This window comes from Macadamia integrifolia, unplaced genomic scaffold (assembly GCF_013358625.1).
Source record: "Macadamia integrifolia cultivar HAES 741 unplaced genomic scaffold, SCU_Mint_v3 scaffold1686, whole genome shotgun sequence".
Lineage (NCBI taxonomy): Eukaryota > Viridiplantae > Streptophyta > Magnoliopsida > Proteales > Proteaceae > Macadamia > Macadamia integrifolia.
The window spans coordinates 27,568-36,000 of record NW_024868309.1 but is presented as its reverse complement, the minus strand read 5'-3'; positions in this window follow the sequence as shown (position 1 = coordinate 36,000).

Here is an 8,433-nt window from a genome sequence, read left to right as displayed (position 1 = left end):
TTAAAGTGGAGTCTCTCTCTCTCTCTCTGAACTTTCTCTTCATTTTTGCCATTTCTCTTTTCCAGAATTGATTGAGATCAAATATTACGCTCCATTCATCTTCCTCGTCATTTCCTTAGTTACATCTCCACATCTCCTCAACCACTACCATCGTTCTCTCACATGTCTTATGCAGTCTCTAAATTTAAACACTAAACTCTCCTTCCCCAACTTCCATCTCTCTCAACTTCATGTGCAAGGAATCATGATTGGAAAAGATATCCTCCATAGGATGAAGGTAAGTTGTGGTTCCTCATCGTTCTCTCTGTCTTCGTTTTCCTTTTGATTTCTTTCATGTGTTCTCAAATTTACAAATAAGAAGTTGGACCTCCATTAGGACCTTGGGTTCAACCAATGCAACAAAAATATTAGATTAAAGATTAATGGAATTAAAAAAAAAAAGGAAATTAATGAGCCAATTTTCACGACACAGTGAAGGGAAAACTGAGAAATAGTTGCAAAGGTGGATGCAGGGCATTTGATAATTATTTTAAATGATTTTCCTATGAAAAAATAAATGTCAAACAAACATTGAAAAATTTTACAACATATTTTACCTCCTTAAAACAAACATTGAAAATTTTGCCAATGATGAGGCAAAATATGTCCCCTTCCTCAGCATAGCTGAAGCATGTATGCAAACCTGAACAGAAGATTGACCTGCCACCTCGGCTCTCCGTCAGGTCATGCTGTCACCTCGGCCCTCCATTAGGCCGTGCTATCAGTCACCTCAGCTCGACCAACCTATCATCTCAGTTCGGCACAGTCAAGTAAGGCACCTAGAAACGTGCACGCATCCACTCCTACATTCAGGGGACGTGATCCCTGATCACAGGGGTAGGACTCTATCCACTACACGTCATCATAGGTTTCCACCCCTCTCACGACTTGTACCTCCGAGATCAATGAAGAATATTCCCAGAATATGCCCTGGAACCCAGAATATTCCCAGCATCACAGTGCCACTCCCCTCAAGGACTCTATGCCTAAACAGGACTTTCCACAAATGCCCTTCCTTCTCTCTCCATCAGCAGCCTATAAATACCAGGGTAAACCTCCATCATAGGGGATCGATCAATCACTCCTTTTACTGGAAAAACTCTTTTGAGCATCTGCTGTGGAAAGATCTGACTTAGACATCGGAGAGTCCCCCATCAGGTCAGCCCAGCTCTCCCCTGTCATCTCTTCTGTACAGGTCGGCTGGAGCACCAAGAATTGCAGGGAAGGTCATCCGATAAATTTTTACCGCATCACATACCAATGATGAAAACAGCAGATCTCCATCTGCCAATCTTCAATTGAATCACTGGACAGCCTTTGTGGTCGACGACACCTTCTACGGTGTCACTTAGTAGGGGAGCATCCATGGCTAATGAATTAAGCTAACGCTAAGCCTTTCTATTTTCTTCTCTTGGACTCTGTGACCCTTCATTTCCATTCATATATATGGCTCGTTAGACTAGCCCATGGTGCCAAAATGGGGCTACTACTGATCTTTTGTGTGGCTCCCACATGTGGTGTTGCTTTTATGTAGAAAATAACAAGCTTTGTTACTTTATTATTTGGGCCTTTGAGACGTCACTGCAAATTTAGGAAAAGCAAAAGCTTCTGGTGCAGTGTCATCCCCAAATATTTTACATTTTTGTGCTCAAAATATCTCAAGTGGGGTCCTTGCTTAGGTTGTACACCTAATTGTTTAATGCGGAAAGGTAATGTGGCCATAATTCTAAGTAGATACTTTGAAAATTATATGGATACTAAGACATTTTAATTTTCATACTTTATTTAAATCATGGGAATCTCTCTCCTCTACACATCAAATGATATCGCTGCCCTCCCATTGACAAATTGTTCCATCAAATTTAATTGATGTGCTCATCCATACCGCTTGTTTTGAGAAACCTCTTGGTAAATCACATATCCTCTCATATATTTTGGAACATCCTTTTTCACTTTGCAAACTCTTTTTTTTTAAAGCTTCACAAGTGATTAAGGGATCTTACCACCGGATCCCCTCTTTCTTTTGATGCTCTTATCTGTGCTAGAAGTCTGGGCATTTCCAGAATGCATTATCAGCAAAAGGAGATTCTCGAATTGTTTTGATGTCTGCCCCCCTTGGTTGGGTTAAGCTCAACACAGACGGGTGCTCTCTAGGGAATCTTGAAAAAGCAGGGGTGGGTGGGATTTTTCTAAATGATAAAGCTGAAGTTTCATAGTCATTCAGAAAATTTTTGGCGTCTCAAACAAATTTTGAAGCCGAAATAATGACTGCTATTTTGGGCTTGGAAGTTGCAAGAGAGATGGGGTCACTAAACTCTGGATTGAGAGTGATTAGGTGGCTGTGGTACTTCTAATTTCTAATTGGAAAATCCCATGGATTGGATTACAAAGGTGGATGCGTTTGATTCCATACCTGCAATCGTTGACCTAGAAAATAACACATTGCCCTTGTGAAGCAAACCCGGTTGCTGAAGACCTTGCTAAGTCGATTGCAAAATATAAGTTTACTCTTATTTGGAATTTGATAGTCGTTCTTACCCTTTGTCATGGATTTGGAATTCGATAGTCAATGTCGTCCTAGATACCGGTTTAAATAATGTATTTCAGTTTTTCGCTTTGGGGTTGGGTCTTAGGTGTGGTTTCTTCTCTGCTGATGGCAATGCCGAAGGTGGAGTAGTCTCCCTCTAAGCCCAATTGATGTTATCTGCTTGTCTATTCTCTTCTTTTTTTATTTCTCATTCTTAATACATATGATTTCTTAGCGAAAAAAGTGATTAGGGGATCATCGAATCGGCGTAATTTCCTTCTCATATGTCTTATCATGTGGTGGTGATCATGAATGTGGGAAAACTAGGTATTGTTGGGCATGAGCTTCTAGCTAAGTGGTAGATTGAGCATAAGTCTAGGGAAGGTTGCTCATTTGACTCTCCTACCCCTACCTTCTTAAGATATAGTGACATGTTTGTATTTAGTAATGAGTGTGGCTCAATGGCTCCCTTGTTAGCCCCTTGTCGGTCCCTATCTAGCCCCCTAGTGGGTCCCTATCTTAGCCTAGTGTGGTTATTGCATAAAAAGAAAAGGTATATGCAGACCAGGAAAGATTTTTCCTATATGTATATATATATATATATATATTTTTTTTTTTTTCATTTTAGCATGACACAATTTCTTCCAATGAAGGTAATAGTATAATTTTACATGTATACCAGAAAAATGTGCAAGACAATGATGATAATAACATAATGCCATTTCACTTTCAACTTATATAAAAACCCTTTTATACACTTATCTTAAAGAACTTTGGGGAATTAGACAAGGGACAAATAAAAGAATGTGTTAAGTTCTAAATACAACTATAGAAGTATTATTTAGATAGTCATATATATATATATATATATATAAAAGAAACAGGTTTTCTGTTCGGGAATGTGCCCTGTGTCAAGTTCTAAATGCAGCTATAGAGGTGTTATTTAGATAGTCATATTTATAAAAGAGACAGGTTTTCTATCCAGGAATGTACCCTGTGCCTAGACATAGAGGGTGCACAATGACTACCATACCCCTCCTGATTGATGTTAAACAAGTTTTCTATCCGGGAATGTGCCCTATGCCTAAACATAGAGGGTGCATCATGACTACCATACCCCTCCTGATCGATGTCCGAGCATGCTTTCTCATTGGTCGGGGTGCTAGCGCAGGGCCACACACCTGGGCAAAAAACTTTCTTCCATGTATATATTTATATTGGATCCATCTTAGCCGATAACCTATATAATCTTAAAACCTAATCATATAGAATAGTCTATGGGAAATTGCAACCCATGGATCAAAGAGTTGTTTGAGTGAACCCTATCCTCTTTTTCTTTTTCTTTTTTCCTCAAAAGATCAATACTATTAAGAAAATCTAGAGAAGAAAAGAAAACAGCCAATTCGTAATGAAAAATTAGCCCAAATCATTAGAGAGGAAGGAGCAAACCCGACCTTCAGCACTCCCATTAGCAGGAAGCCCAACCAACCTCTAGCTGAATCTATATCTTGGTATAGACATTGCATCATCAACAATCTCATCTGAAATATATGGGGGAAATCAATGATGGTCCTCGAAACACTTGACTTTGCTGCATACTTGGCCAAGTCATCTGCAATAGGCTTCACCACTTTAAAGCAATGCAATATCTTCTAGGGGATTGACTGAAGGTTAGGGATGAATATATAGCCATTATTGAAGAGAAAACCATGGGATCTGATTCAATTGAATTGAAGTGACCATAAAGTAGAGTCAGATTCAAAACATAGGGCAATCGTTACGCCCCAATTCCACTAGGATACCTATGGTGTGACTAGGATGCTTATCACCATCCTACAACACTGCCAACATCTCTGAAACAGTGCCTTAACTGTCATAACCAAATTAAATCTAAAATCAAACGCATAAGAAATAATATAAGGTCATATCATTTGAAATAACTAGGGAGAATCTAAGGTGTTAGATATATTACAATAACTATATTTTATCTTGAAAATGTAAGTGTTAAGACATAAATCATAAATATTCACAGTGTAACATCCAAATATACAAAAAGAAATGTATATATATATATATATATACAAGAAAGAATGATGACAGTAGCAAGTCTCTGGTGATGGTGCACTATATGAACAACTATTACATGCACAATCTATGTCGTGTTCCTCGGGCTCTAGTGTCCTCCAATCCCCGCCATACTTAGCTATGGAAGAGAATTTATCGCTATCCATTGGTATCACTATACGTGCATCCTCATCTAAAAAGAACACGCACGTGGTGTGAGCTTCATTAAGCCCAATGAGAGATGGGGTTCATGCAATCAATCACAAATAAGCCGTTATATAATTCATCTTATTATTAACCACCTAACATACAACTAAGTAGGGTTTATGCTATTGCGATGTATTAAGAAGTATCAATGGTTCTAGAAATCTTACATCGATCACCCAACGATATAAACCCTTGCAGTGAATAGGAGCCTTCTAGTCCTGAGATGCGCCATCGATCACCCGGTAAACCTCTGATAATCCCATCATGGCGGCCATGATACCAGAACTGCCATCAGCCATGCCAAGCTAGTATTTGCCTCTAACAACAATCACATTGTACCGTGGAAGTGACACCCCAAAAAATCTCATCGAACTTACCACCGTGGGTTATCCAACACCTCACCCTTGTTGGCAAGGGCTCATAGCATAGGGATGTTATACCTAACCACAATCACATAAATGCCGGTCATAATGATATAGGTGGTATGGAATATAGTATCAGAATTTCCATGGGCCACGCCGCATCCATGTTCAAGCCTATCTAGCATACAAGAAATTAGTATGAGATATACGGTACCAGAATTCCCATTAGCCACACTATTTACCGATATCCAATCCTAGCTCTAATGCGCACCCAATGCATGATGCAATCATACACATGGAGATCACGATACTGAAATTCTCCTCAGCCACACCGGATCCCATACATTCAAAGTAAATCCCAATATTACACATGGTTCAAATATAATAGTTTATACAGTTATAGAGCATACATGATAAGAAATCTTAAAAACATATTCTTGCATTGACACACATTCCTACTATTAAGACACTCCAAAAATTAGGTCAGACCACCACTCACCTTGTCATTCAAAATAATCCACAACAATACACATAGTTCAAATATAACAATTTATACAATTCATATAGAGCATACATGATAAGAAATCTTAAAAATAAAGAAAAAGAGGGGGAGAAGAAAGAAGGAAATCCTTGGACTCGTCTTCACTTCAACAAGATGCATTGGTCCAAGAAGATCGGGGTGACAAGTAAAAATAAATCAAGGAAGGAAATTACATGTCACTACTGCAAAAAGGAAAGACATATGAAAAAGGAGTGCAGGAAACTCAAAAGAGATTCAAAGAAAGAAAAAGAGGGGGAGAAGACAAAAGAAGACAATACCACCACTACCATCTACTCAGACGGTGATATTATTTAGATCATGTCACACCTCCGAAGGGGTGTTCATACTGATGGTCTCATTGACTTTGTTATAGATCCTCTTTTTATATGGCACATAATGACGGGGGGAGATGTACAACAAGATGATGGGATGCAAATGGTGATGATGGTGATGATGATACCCACCTACCAGAGTTCCACTACATCAGTATATGAAGGTAAACTGGAATGCTTGGAAGAAGCAAAGCCGATGAAAAATGAAACCATGCAAGAGGAGTAACTGCATGATGAAGTACAAGTAACTAGTATGAAGTTTGATCCATTCTATGATCTAGGGTTATCCATTTGAGGGACTAGCATTGCACATGAAAGCACAAAGTTAGTGTGTATAGAACTGTACAAACAATGGTGTATATGGAATGGTGCATGTAGAGACAGTGGTGCACACAGAATGATACACGCATTGTGAATGTGCAAGGTGAAGAATGAAGATAAACTGTTTGCATAACCAAAGAAACCACATTATAGGATTGGCAAGATGCGATGGGCACTCCTACAAATGTGAGAACACCATTATAGTTGAAAGCCTATGCCTGTATTATAGGGACACACAGATGTTAATATGGCATATTTGAGAGATTCTTTCTCGTGAGTCGGAGGGGGAGTTTGTTAGGTGAGGTCCTCCTCACGTGGAGGGGGACCACCTGCCTTTCCTTTAGAAAGCCGGTTTTACAAACCACCCTAGGGCCGGTTCTCTCTCTCACTCTCTCATGTCAATCTCTTAAAAAGGGCTGAAGTGGTAGAGAGATCTTGTCTCTCTCAAAATTTTATGTTTCAAAACCCATAAGTCCCAGCTGAGGTTCCACGAAGAACTATATCTGCGACAAAATCCAAAATATTATTTTGGGTGTGCACTTTGTATGGGTTGTGGTGTAATTGCGTGGCAGCATTCTCCTTGTCCAAGAAAGCAAGAAAGGTGATAGTTTTTCCTATATTTGCCATTGCCAGTTGAGGTAATAGTGTTTTTGTTCTTGTGATTCCACCTTGTCATTTGGTGAGATATTTTGGTATCCAAGAGTAGGGTTTTACTCTTGATGCTTATTAATACCTTTTAATATATATAAAGAAGAATATTGTAATCCCATTATTTGCATAGTGGAAGTTTGATCTGGACTAGGTCCCGTGGTTTTTACCTTTCTCATTGAGAGGGTTTTCCAAGTTAAAAGTTGTTGTCTCTTATTGTGGTTTGGTTTTATCGATTTATCTGCAGCATTATTTCTCAGCATATTGTTGTTGTTTTGTATCTCTATTGTTTGCACACAAGAGGTGGGAAACAGATTTGGTTTTCTCCAAACAAGCTAATCCATTATTATTTTGATTTGAAGAAGATAATCATGAATATTAGAGATGTCACGCTTGAGGTGTTGGGGCTACAGACGAAGTTGCATTATACAAGTATAGATGGGGTAGAATATAACCTCTCAAGACTATACTAGACCTCACGAGAAGAGGTGCAACCCACTGTTTGTGCATGGAGAGCCTCTGTGAGAGAGGCGATTAACCAATACAGTAGGATCTGGTCCTGCCGAATCCATGAATGCTATGTCGGATTGGGAAAGGAAATGGGCATGAAGCCCTCTATTGATGTGCCTGGGATAGTAGGTTGGGGGCATAGAAACTCCAATCAATGAAGCCATAGAGATTAGAACTTCGAAGAAGAGGAATGAATTGAGATCGCCACAAGAAATAATTTGTATCAGTAAGTTTAATAGAGACAAAGTTGTAAATGAGGGTAGGGGAGTGGTGGGGGGAGAAATAACGGTGATACTTGTGACAGGCAAGGACATCGTAGGGTCTTGGTGCTCTAACGCCATGTAAAAAGAAAAAAAAATTATGTGCTTCGGTTGGTTGCAACCTACATGCACAGTAAGGTATTGCTTCACTATATTTTGGGTGTTGAGATACACTCCATATTTATAGAACCCTCCCTAGACAGATTGAGAGATGATTGAGGGATTGTCTCTCTATACATTGAATGACAATTGATTGGCTTGACAATTGGGGGCATATTTTATGGAGGATTTGTTCCTCTATTCATGGAAGAATAAGATCCATCCTTATCATAATTGCTGAAGGCTTTATCATAGTTTCCTTTAGAGACTCACCTACCATGTTTGGTTTCTCTTTGGATAAGAAGCCAAGTTGGTGCCTTGCTCTTGTGATCACTGGCATTAGAGATTCCCTTATAGATTGTATAAACTATTTCATTTTTGTAACCTATATTTAGTAATGATACATGTTACATGTAATTTTTATTTTACATATAAAAGCAAAGTTTTTTCTTTTTCTTTTGCCTTTTTGTTTTGTTTTGTTTTAATTTGTTTTTTGTTTTGTTTTGTTTTGTTTTTTTGTTTT